The sequence below is a fragment of the Polyodon spathula genome, chromosome 24 (genome assembly GCF_017654505.1).
Source record: "Polyodon spathula isolate WHYD16114869_AA chromosome 24, ASM1765450v1, whole genome shotgun sequence".
In the NCBI taxonomy this organism is placed as follows: Eukaryota; Metazoa; Chordata; class Actinopteri; order Acipenseriformes; family Polyodontidae; genus Polyodon; species Polyodon spathula.
In genome coordinates, this window is record NC_054557.1 from 5,937,315 (window position 1) to 5,951,063 (window position 13,749).

The following is a 13,749-nucleotide window of genomic DNA, read 5'->3' on the forward strand; positions in this document are numbered from 1 at the left end:
GTGACGGTTCCGTGCAGTGGTGATCCGGATTGTGCTGACCCTGGTCGACAGCTCCGGACCGGTGAGTTAACTGTCTGGTGGTGCAAAACGCAGACAATTACAAAACAAACACAACAAAACACAACACGTAATTCTCTTTACAACGAGAGCTCCTCTCTCGCTCCTTCTCTCTCCAAGCGTTAACCCAAACGAAGGAAAAGATCAGCGTTACCCTGGCCCCTATATGTAATCCCGCATGATATCTAGATAAACGGTTGCAGCTGCCTTATTACTTGCAGCTGCCTCTCGTTTATCTCTCAAATCAATACGGTCTTACAACAGAGTCGCGCTTCCATCCAGGCTGACCCACTTCCCTGACCCGGAAACGAACTGTCAGGCCAGCCCTTCCAGATGCTTCTCCTCCCGTTCTTTAGCGCCCTCACAGGTTGGGAGGAAGATTTTATATTAACAATATTTATAATTATAATTTCTATATTCATTTATTGTGAAAGCACAATGACACCAGCATGGCATGGATTACAATCACATGGTATGGGCTTCAATCACTTGGTATGGGCTTCAATCACATGGTATGGGCTACAATCACATGGTATGGGCTTCACTCACATGGTATGGGCTTCAATCACTTGGTATGGGCTTCACTCACTTGATATGGGCTACAATCACTTGGCATGGGCTACAATCACTTGGTATGGGCTACAATCACATGGCATGGGCTACAATCACTTGGCATGGGCTACAATCACTTGGTATGGGCTACAATCACTTGGCATGGGCTACAATCACTTGGTATGGGCTACAATCATCACTTGGTATGGGCTACAATCACTTGGTATGGGCTACAATCACATGGCATGGGCTACAATCACTTGGCATGGGCTACAATCACTTGGTATGGGCTACAATCATCACTTGGTATGGGCTACAATCATCACTTGGTATGGGCTACAATCACTTGGTATGGGCTACAATCACATGGTATGGGCTATAATCACTTGGTATGGGCTACAATCACATGGTATGGGCTATAATCACTTGGTATGGGCTACAATCACTTGGTATGGGCTACAATCACATGGTATGGGCTACAATCACTTGGTATGGGCTACAATCACTTGGTATGGGCTACAATCACATGGTATGGGCTACAATCACATGGTATGGGCTACAATCACTTGGTATGGGCTACAATCACATGGTATGGGCTACAATCACATGGTATGGGCTACAATCACATGGTATGGGCAGGCACACTTGACCTGAACACCAAATGTTACTAGTTCAGGCCTATCTCAAGACTGACAAGTGTGCCAGATTGTGCCAGGTACCATCATTCTTTCTACTAGGAGGGATGTGCACCTTTAAATACTCTACCTTATGACGTTATAAAACGTCTTCATTTCTATGGTTGAAGCCACTTAAAGAGTAAGTAGTGGATTTCCAAAAAAGACAGCGTTACACATCCCCACATGATGCTACAACTATTTAAACAACATACTTGACCCTTTTCTTTTCATTGTTAACATCCTCTAGCTCTAGTGCGCTGATAGTGTAAGGATTATTGCCCACATTGTCAAACAGGTAACACAGCAATAACGATCCATGATGTGGTATGAAACAGAAAAGCCAAAGCACTTGCTGTGTTTTTTTGTTTTTTTTTAATTGCTGTTCCTGCAGTGATTTAGAGGACAGATCTCAAACCCCAGTGCACTAGAGCAGACATTTTGAAAACATCTTTGAAACAGACTTTAAAGTTATAAGTGTAAAAAGCTCTCAGGATGTTAACAATGAAAAGAAAAATTACAGGTATGTTATTTAAACAGCTGTAGCAACACGTGGGGATGTATAACACATTATGTTTTCTTTAATGTGTCGTGCCCAATACTAAATTACACAGGCACGGGCCATAAATATATATATATATATATATATATATATATATATATATATATATATATATATATATATATATATATATAATATAATATATGGTAATAATGGTACATACCTTCAAAGCCAATGATAAAAATAAAAATTCTGTTTTGTATTACCTTTCAAATGTTACTTTGGCCTTATAGCCAAAAGGCAATGGTGCAACTCTGAGTCATATTCCCTTGCACTGAGCTTGAATCCAAAGGGAAATTTAGCACTTTGCTGTGGCAGACTGAAAGTAGGGCACTGACAAGAGAGCAAAGTTTATTAATTTCAGGAGAAATCACCTTAAACGGAGTTCAGCTGATACGTGTAGAAAAGACATCTGGTAACACATTATGTGTTTGTCACATTTGCTGTCATGGTTACCAGTAAAAATATCTGCGTGAATTAGTAGCCATGTACTGATTTGTGTTCGAGCTATGGCATTATCATTTTCAAGAGTAGGCTTTATTTTCATGTTGCTAAAAGGCTTGTTTACAGTTTGTTTACATTAAACTGCAGGTTTTGCTAAATGTTTCCTTGCCCCTTGAAACCTTCTTGTCATTCTAGAAGTTAAATAGTTTCACTCTTTCTAAGACTGTAGTAGAAAAATGCTGGGGGTTGACCATTTTTTTTACCAAAAGGTCGAAGTGATTTTCAAGAATATATTTCATACGTGGACTTATAAGGGCTTCTTAAAAATGTTAAAACACTGAATCATACTCTTAAAAGTTGTTTACTGGGTGTTGTTTGCATGTGTGTATCACTTGGTCACATCTAAAGGAAAAGGGCTTAATATAAAGCATATTGCAACTAGAAACTCATACACAATGGCTTCATCTAAACTGTTAAACAAATCTCAAATGTACAGGTTTATTTACATTTTCATTGTTGTGTTTTCCTTCTGTTTCATTGTTTTAAAGCTAGACGCTCTGTCTGATTGTTCTGTGGTCGTCTAATGTGTGGTAGTGCCCTACAATGGAACGTCCTGATTGGTGGTTGAAGGAAGGTTCTAATGTTTGCTATAATTGTCATCTGGTTAGTGACTGATTTAATGTAGCCACTGATTTTACAGTATACATGATGGATTACCAGCACTGCTTTGGTGCAACACAAAAAGTATCCTTTCCTTTTATTGTTAACCTCATTAGGAAGTTGGACATGGAACAAATTAGTAAAGGATACTTGTTGGCATGTAATTAGATGAACTTTACATGTATATGGGACTTTTTTTCAGCGCAGTTAAGATAATCATGTTTTAATTACTAGAAATAAGCGATTTAGGTGTTTCTGGCTAAAAGGGTTTAATCTTAATTTCAGGTTTTTATACACATTCTTAAACATTGTGTTAAATAAATGTGAAAGATAAGATACAAGGCTACAATAAAAAACATGTTGGTTTGCTGTAACCCACCCTGCCTATCATTTTGAACCCTACCTCAATATGTTTTCATGCGGTTCTCAAACTGGGGGTCCGGACCCTTGGGGGGGTTGTGGAAAGGTTTCAGGGGTCACACAACAATAAACTCACAATTAAAGCTTTACTGAACGTAATGGCTCCAGAGCACTATAACGGTTTCTTTCTTTTTTAAATCTAAAGCAGACATTGCATTTTGAAACTCTTGTCAGATAAGAATGTATGTCTTTTTTAGCTGAGCTCAGACTTAAAAAAAAAAAAAATGAAGACATTGAGAAAGATTTCACATTTTGGGTGACTCAACGGTTTTGCTATCGCCATTCGCTGTCTTCTTGTCCAACCAAAAAACTCACAAGAATACAGTTTTATACCATAAGTGACAGAGTCAACTGAACTTCTAAACTAGCCATATAGACCACCCTGCCCCATCATCCAAACAAAATAAAAAACTAAAGATAAATATGTTACTGTCTTTTAGGGGGGAAAAAAAAACTTCAGCACTTTAGTTATTAAAATATTTATCCCTGTGCTTTCGTCCAGACATGAAATTGCTATAAAAATTACTAAATGTTTAATTTGACAAAAAAGCTTGACAAGGTGTGGGACAAACAAAGTTAAAATGAATGCACTTCACTGGAGAAATTAAATCATGAGAAATATAGAAATAAACTTTCATTTAAACAAAGGGGTCTGTGTCCCCAACAAATGTCCCCTCATTTCAGCCAAAGAGGATTGAGGCAGATTTAACTTTAACATGTTGTGGGAGGTCAAGGTGTTAGGGTGGGGTTTATTCTTTTCTTTTCTTCTTTCTTTTTTTTAAAGTGCCAATTTTTTTCTTCCAGATTTTTCTGCCCAATATAGAGGTCCAATTACAACACCACAGCAATTCCCCACAACAGCTCATAAGAACTAAAAGTCAGTGGCCATCCTCAGATCCCCAAGCTAATTGCCTCTTTAAAACCAAGAGCACCAAGAGAGTTGGAAAACTACCCTCACTTACCTTGGGCCAGTGGGGTTCACTGTAGTGAGGAGACACATTCCCTGCTGGTTTTGCCTCCCTAACCATAGGATCACCAGAGCCAATGCAATACTCCCTCTACAATCCCAAGTGAAGACCAGGAACTTTGCACAGCTATGACACAAATTTGTGTTCCACTCTCTATACAGAGCAGAGACACAACAGGTTTCAGGTTCAAACACCTTCATGCACCCTTTTATCAAAGAAAAGATTTTAAGCCATGAAAGAAAGTATATTTAAAATACTAAAATAAACTTGATATACTCTTTCACAAAGACATTGAAAGAGATTGTTAGTCAGAACACTTGTTATTGAATTTACAAAGTTGATTTGTGCTTCTTTGTGTGTTTCTTCCAAAACTTTGTGACCAATGTAGCTAATGGAAGGTAAAGGTTTGGGATAAACTTGTGGTTTAGGGTTATGTGTAAATGTAAATGTAAATGTTTATGTCTCAAATGAATCATCACAGTGAATTATTATGAAATTGATTATGAGCCCCAAAAAAAGATAACCTCAAGTCTACAGTATTTGATATTACATTAATTTCTGTCATCTGTTTTGTGTTTCTATTGCATTTTGAGTTATTACTACTTTCATCTAAATACAAAGGGGATTATTGTGGCTATGAAATAATTATTTTCATTAGCAATTTTCATCTAATTCAGTGCAATCTCAGTTCCTGTGGATGTATTTTTAAGCTGAACTATATGAGGATAAATGACATAATGGGCTGTAGTTAAACTGTTGCTGATCTTTTTATTTGAGAATGTTCTCTGAAAAACATTCAGGAGCCTGATTCTGGAGTTAGAAGCAGTTTGCCTTTCTGAGTGACATTTTGTTAGCATAAATATATATGTGGAGATAACATAGTGTCTTTTTTGGAGAAAACTTGAGAGCCCTTTTCTTGAGTCCCTATAATTTTTAAAATCCACTGTTTTACACATTTAAGAAAGTTGTTACCTGGGCGTCCTGGCTGTGCAAAGCTGTGTCTTCACTGGGGATTCCACAGGATGTTGCATTTGGTTCCGCACTTGCGGATTAGGGAGGTAAGATCAGCAGGGACTTTGCCCTGGCCACAAGACAGCGGCCCCTATCGGTACCAGTAAGCTCAAGCAGACACCTGCAGGGTAGATCTTTGTACTCCAGCGGCCAGAAACTTGTCAACATCTGCGAGAAACTCCTGGGTATAAAGAGGCACTCAGCTTGGTCATGGAATGAGAGGACACCCACTGACCCTCAGTTCTCTTAAACTGTCGTGGGGAGGTGTTGTGGTCACGGAAGCATGCCTGTCTGAATGACAGACCCTTAGATTGAACTATCCTTAAAACAGCATTTAAAAAATACCAAATAACTTGTCACAAGATAACTCATTGTTTCAGCAATGGTATCCAGGGTTAGCAGTAAATATCTTCAGTGTTATATTTATTCATTATTTTGTTAACCATTTTTGTATACTGGACAAGGGTTAAGGTGATATAAACATTTTTTTAAAAAGTTTGTGCATGTATTTGGAGAACTGCGAATCAAATTGTGGTTAAACATTTTATTGCCATTTGTTATTCTGTACATCCTGGTCATATTCTTGTTTCATAGTAATTTTTCTAATTTTTAATTTACAGCCATGGAGAGAGGATGCTCTTTACTTTCCATATGAAATAAGGAAAAGATACGGTACTCAACCTTTTCCTTCACCTTTTCTAAATCTCCAAACAATATAAACTATGTCAGTACAGTTCTTCCTTTGTCTAAGTTGACAGTGTCTTTGAGAGATAAATTGTGTTGGCTAAGTCCACATAGATCCAGTTTGTTTTTGTTAGGCAGTAAGATTTATTGCAGCCTTGTGCAGTGTTTATTTCATACCTTCTCTGTTATAATTAAGACATTCTTACTGTTTAAACTAATACAATGGTGATCGCCTTAAATGGCAAATAATTTGTAACTGAATTACAATGTCTAAGCTACAACACTTTGTCAAATAGGCCTAGATATGCTAGCCTGCTAGGTTACAGGTTCTGTAACAACAGCCAACACAAACACAGGTTGTGTAGTCTTGAGTTGTTAGGTATTAAGTAAATGTATTAAAACATGTTAATTACTCACTACAAAACCAAGGGTTCCCTTTGTTGCACTTGTTTGCACGATCATTGAACTGAACTGACACTGTGATTTAATCAGCTAACTAAAACCACTCATATTTTCTATGCGATTATGTCTTAAATGCCAGGGTCAAAGAGTCCCAATCAGTTTTAAAATCATTCAATGCAGCACTGAATTGCCATTGATATGTACTTAATTGTGAGAGAAAGGCAGCTTTTCCTGTTGTGAAATAAATTAGCCCATTAATGAACAGGCTTATTTGTTTTCATTTAATACTTGCCGACAAAAACATTTTAAAGGGACTTGCCCAGTAAATACGAGTATCGTATTTCATTCATGAAAATTAATTTTAAAACCTTAGTTATCACTCATTTTGACTTTTTCAGTGCCAGTGAGGAGAGGTCTGGTCCTAATCTATTGTTAAACATAAAGATTTTAACAGTGAGCAGCCTACAAAACATCAAACGTCTCAAAAAAAAATACACTAATGTATCTGTAATGACTGATCAGTGAATTATGTGTGTGTGTGTGTGTGTATGTGTGTGTGTGTGTGTGTGTGTGTGTGTGTGTGTGTGTGTGTGTGTGTGTGTGTGTGTGTGTGTGTGTATATATATATTATATATATATATATTATATATATATATGTATATATATATATATATATATATATATATATATATATATATATATATATATCGTATTTCATTCATGGCTATTTCAGTGCTGTTTCTGAAACAGACAACACGCACGTCATAAACAGCTACAGGTTTCTTAGATCCGGTCTGAATCTATGTGTTTTCACTGCACTTAGAGTATTTTCTATTGCATTATATTAACAAGTTGATGTGTTTTTATAAAACACCTTAACAAGGAATGCCATTACTGCATAAGTTACAAGGTTAATGTTGGATGTGCCATGCTGGTCCACATAAAAAACTTTTTTTTGCAATACCTTTCAATAGAATCAGCTGAATATGTATTTCAAATAAGGGAAAACTTTATAGGTGTATTATTACCATGGCAATCCTCGCCAAAAGATCTTCTATAGCATTATAATATCAGTGTAGTAGTTCTCTACCAAGAGGTAAGGGTAGCCTAAAGGCAGGTGCAATGCCTGAGTCAAATCTGAAATCTGAATCTATCCTTGGCCCCACACATTGTTATCCATTGCAAAACCTTGTAGTGTGCTATTGTATCCACTGTGCAATATCTGCTTCAAATCTATATTGCTATTGCTGATAATGTTGTGGTCTGCTAATGTTAGAGTTTCAGGGCAATAAACTGGGATTTTAATGGTATCGTATTTGCATTTTTCGATTATTTTCTGGAAGGGTAGCCTTACTGATCTGCTGTAGTTGTGTTTTCTCTCAAAAACTGGGGTCCTCAAAGAACACATTAGATAGGACCTTTTTGGTCTTGTCCTGTCTGGTGATAAATTACAGTAAACAGTATATGTAATACTGAAGTTAGTAAGAAAATAAAACCATTTTTATTTTTAGAATGCCAAGCTCTTGGAACTGTTTGAAACATACATTACAGTAACAGACTCTGTTGCCATTGACGATCTCCCTCCCGCAGCCACCACTGTTGCATTGAACTGCCACTCAGTCAAACACTGGCTGTCGTCCCTCGGTCCTTATCTGTGTCAGGACGGAGGTGTTTGGGAAAGTGATAACCGACTGGAAAACATAGAAACACTTTATTTATAAACCCAGGAAAGAGATAAAGGAAAGCCAGTGCAGGAGGAAGTTTATCGTGATTCTACAGTGTCGCTTTCAGCTGCTGTCTGAGCAAAATAATGCCTCAGTGTGCCAGAACATAAAATAAAATATGTACCATTTTTACACAATATATACCATAGGTTTATTTGCCCTTAACCTTTGTGAGATTTGTCTTGACTTCTTGGCTCCAGCTGCACTCTGTGATAGTGGTGCTCCCACTTGAGGGCCACTGACTGTAATTCTCCTTCACAATCCCATAGATCTTTGCGTTTACCCTTTTCAGCTTTTTGCTACTATTCAGTCCGCTATTTAGCTTTAGTAAAATTATTTTATGTTAGTCTTTCACTTTTTTCCTAGGCATTTGCCTCATAACCAATGAGGGTTGCAGCTCGAGCTTCTCGGCTGATCAGTCGATTTGATTGGCTGTTTGGCTATGTTCTGATTTATATTCATGAATATGCATTAGACTTCTACGAATGTGATTGGCCAGCTGTAAGGCCCCATTATGTAGCAAAGAACTCAAACTGAAGGACTTGTGAATGAGAAGTTTTTTTTTTTTAACTTGCTGATGGTTTATTGGATAGAAAGAGTGTTACTTGCATCTACTGCCAAAGTGAGTTCCAGTAGCAAAGAAGTTAATCTAGTCTGCAGTACCGCCTGCATGCTAAACACACTTTCACGTCTCAAAATACACTTTCCAGTAGATCTTCTGCTACAGACAACAACAAAACAACAAATTAAACCTGTCAGTTTCGACACAGTTCTCTTTTAGAAAGTCAGGATCGCTGCAAACCCTTGAATCAAGCTAGGTACGATGCTATAACCAGTGCGTTACAAAGTGGATAGCTACTGACTGTAGGCCCGTTCACATTGTGGCTTTGTTTTATTTCAATAACCACATTTATTTTAAACAATATTATTTACAATTATGAAGGATATAATCGTTACTCAGTGAATGTTTTATTTAGACAATTTCAAGTTAATAATTTTAAATTAATAAAACAGAATTTTATATTATTATTATTATTATTATTATTATTATTATTATTATTATTATTATTATTATTACATGTGTTTCTGAGCAAAGGAAACTGTAAAGGAAAGTGATCATTGTAAATGCAGTAAGGTGAGTAATAAACTGACTCCATTGTGATTTAGCAGTTGGTTCAAACAATTTAACAGCAAATGCTGGATTGTAAATAAATATAAAACTATAAAGAGGGACCAACAAATAGGATCCAGAATCCAGAAATAGGAAAACAGGGTTTTTATGATTATTTTATTATTATAATAATAATAATAATAATAATATAATAATAATAATAATAATAATAATAAAACAAACTTAAATGAGATGTATGAAGTAATTGTATAAATTAAATAAGTGATTATTTAAGATTGCTTTCAATATCTAAAAACATGACAGTTACCCAAAAGATTCATCCAGGAGCTCACATAAGCAGAAAACACTATTGCACTGGTGAAGTGCCTCAGGCTTTATTCCTTCTTGGTCACACAGCCTTTATTGATGGCAGGTTGCCTTTGCTTTGTGATTCTGGGGAAAATAAATCACCATTAAACTCTGTTTGCTCCTCCAGTTGAAAAGTTACAGTGTTGCGTGATTCTATTTCTCTTGAAATAAAGACAGATGGGCAAATAGCAAGGATTCTCCAAGCAAGTTCAAAACAGGTTAGCATGGGTACCAATGCTGTTTTCTCCTGTCTTTTTGTATAATTTATGGGCTGTCTATCTGTGTCATGGGGTGAACATCTATGAAAAATATTGAAAAATAAAATCTCCTTGTTCTAAAAAAAACAATTAAGAAAATGAATTGGAATGTGTGTTTGTTTGAAAGGGACTTCATGATTTGAATTCTGTTTCAAAACACTCGCTGACCTCAGAGCATGCCTGCGAACACTCTGGCCTACAGCTTTGAACCTGTTTTTATTTTTGCTTTTTTTTTAAATCTGAAAAGAGCTTTGAAACAGATTTTAATGTTCTAAAAATAAAAGTTCTGTTTTGTATTACCTTTCAAATGTTAATTTGGATTTATTGCTAAATAACAATGGTGCAACTCAACTCAGAGCCATATTCCCTTGCACTGAGCTAAAAATAATTGTCTATGTTAAATTGGGGGGAAAAAATAATTAAATAATTGGCAATTACTAAATGTAATAAATACAAATACTGCTTCAGTGCAATGAGATTGAAATACAATTCCTTTTGTTGTTTGTTTCTTTGTTAAGGGTAGATAGCCGTATGGGCAATATGACAGCCCCACAATAGTAGGGCAGTGTAAATATATGTTTATTTGATCTTATTGTATTTTTATAGAGGGCATGGGCAGTATTTACTGTAAATAGGCAGTTATTTAAAAAGAGTGGGACGTGTACATTACAGTTACTGCCTCTAATGAGAAATTATGGTAACTATTTTTTTTTTTTTTCCCTGTTTATGTCAAAATGTTAAAAAAAAACCAGATGTTTAATAAAAAATATGTATGTAGTTAAAACATGATGTATACTACACTATTATTCACATGCATCTGTTTGATTGTTTTATTAATGTGTATCTGTAATAAAACTAAATAAAATGAAATTTGTGAAAAAATAAAATGAAAAATTATAAAAAAATAAAAAGAATTGCACAGGGCCTTAGTCATGATCTTATTGGGATAGGCTCTGGACAGAACAGTGCGTGTGGTCTGCTAGGCCAGCGTTGAGGGGCATTGCTAGGACTCGATGGAGAAAGTTGGTGTTGGGAGAGTCGTTCAGATGAATAAACATCAATTTGGTTGAAGCCTGAACTACTTTTCATAAAATAGTGCCATATTACAAGAAAGAGGGTCCATCAAATGGGAATTCTGCCTACAAGTGACAGCAAAAAATGAAATGGTTATTATGGAGGTTTCACCTTTAATTAATATACCATCAGGGTATATTTGCATAAATGAATGTCTAGTGACACATTCATGTTTTATGTATCCTGTGTAGGTCCAATTTTGCTCATTTTAAGTCATTTTCCTACTTTGCATCAATTTCCTTTTCTTCAGTTTAATATTAGGATATGTGATGTGGGTTTACAGAATTCTACACACATAGGAAAATAAGACGTGACAATGCACAAAATAATTTCTCCAAATATATCCTCTGGTAGTTCCATTACAGGTGAAACGACTTCCATAGTAAATGCTTCATTTTTGTCTGTCATTTGCAGGCAAAATTCCCATCCGATAGACCCTTGTCCTTGTAATTTGACACTGTTTTACGAAGAGAAGCTGTGTCTTCAATAAAATTTATCAACCAGTGTTAATTAAAAAACATATACAGCAACTCAAAAGGTTTGAGGCAAGGCGTTTAAACAAACATTCTCAAAAGTTATCTACAGTACATTTGTGAAAATACATGCTTGGGATTTGACATGCTATTTTTCTGCGAAATGCAGTTACTTCCTTGGTTTCATACACCTCTATCCAAGTGCATCACACTGACACAAATATAAGTTGAAGTGCTTAAAGTAATTGCGAAGATGTTTAGACATTTGGATTATTATTCAACAGCAGTATCTTTTGTGATAGTAAACACATACTTCAATTGGTTTTGGACTTTGTCTTCCATTCTCCATTAAAATAGACCTACATACAAGCACATGTGCTATCCAGTATATTTAAGAAGCAAGGGGTCTGAGTGGGGCATAATTGATAACTTTTTGGAATACAACAAGACATCTGATCTTGTAACATAGGTAACAATTGCCCCACTGCTAGTCATTCTGCATGTATTGATCTGTCCAGCTTCAGCACACATTTTTTTAGTTTGTGTTTAGTGTCCTCATTTTGAAGATGTTTGCAATCATTCTTTGCAATTATGTGTTTGTTTTTTATAATTCTGTTTGTCTATAAGTTCAGAAGCTGCTCTTCAGGTCTAGTTACCAGTGTGTTACCAGCAAAAAGAAAACTTTCAAAAGTAGCTAGCTTAAGTAGTATATGTTACATGCAGTATATCTGGCAAAAAATAAAAACAGTGTTTTATTTGCTTTAGGAACCATTAAGCATCATTAGAATGTAAAAGGACAGTAAAAACTGAACAAAATAATAAAGTGTAATTGAAGCTACTTGTAACAATTCCGTGTTTCCAACTGTCATTTAAAAAAAAAACATCATTGGCTAATTCATGTGAATCTATCACATTAAAATGTGTATAATGGCTTGCATAGAGCATGGGTCTGAGGTGCTTCATCCAGATAAGCTCATTTTTATATGAACTTCATTCATGGCCTTCCTTCTCTCTCTCTCTCTCTCTCTCTCTCTCTCTCTCTCTCTCTCTCTCTCTCTCTCTCTCTCTCTCTCTCTTGCCATTATATGATCTGAAGCCAGTGTTCACATGCTTACCTGTCTGAAAGAGATTCTTCCACAGGGGAGATCTGGGCGATTAAGATACAAGGTCATTCTCCCTCACTCTGCATGCATTTATTTTCATTAGAACCAAGCTTTATCAGTCTCAGCATGAAACATTGACAGGCCTGCTTTGAGTCAAATGTGCAATGAAATCAAAGCTGCAGTAGAACACACACACACACACACACACACACACACACTTTCCCAAGTTAACTATTAGCTAGTGGTCAATTGTAAAGCTGGTTATAACTTCAACACTGATGGAGTCTGGAGAAACTAGGTATAGGAGACTTAATGCATTTTCCACCAAGTTGCTAAAATCAAGATTGTTTCACTGTAAAACAAAAGTCAGCTATGCATGCAGTAACAATTACTTTCAATAAGTTCAATAGAAAAAAAAAACATCCTTTTTTCTAGACTGTGTTTTTGTTAAACTTCTAACAGTTTATAGGAAGCACCTGGGGAGCAGCTATTTTCAACATTGGCTTATAAGGCAACTTAAATATTTACAACATACTATTATTTAAACAACATTGCTCACTACACTTTGACATAGTAAAGCTGTTGTAGAATAGCTTACTGTAACACCTCCAAAGAAGAATTGAATTTAATGAAACCCCCCTCATCCAAGGTTTTTTTCAGAGCTTGAGGACTTCCTGCATGCTTCTTTGGGGAATTCACAGACCATCTTTGGTGTTTTTTTCTTGTAGCAGCTTCACTGACACAAAATAGTCTTGTGTGCGATATCTTGAGACCAAGGGTCGTAACATCCTATAAGTACAGCGGGAACATTTAGTTGGGTGCATCTTTGTGAATGTTCGTGTGTGGGTGTGTGTTTGGGAGAATTATAATGCTTTCAGAAATCTAACAGTCATAATACTCTTCTACACTTCAGGAATTGTGGGTGTTAAGCAAACAGACCAATCCCCCCCCCCCCCCCCCCCCCCCCCCCCCAAAATGCTAGTTGCTCATTAAAAACTACCTGCAAAACTTTGACTACTAGTTTTATGAGTTCACAGGCAATAAGGCTGAAGGTCATTGGAAACAATTAGTCCATGTTAAAAGTCTGTCAAATATTAGCAGGTCTACAGTAGAAAAGTAATGCAACCACGAGTCAATCTCTAGAATTCTACTATAGCTTTTGCACTTCACATATACATTAAAAATGCGTCTACATGTAATACGT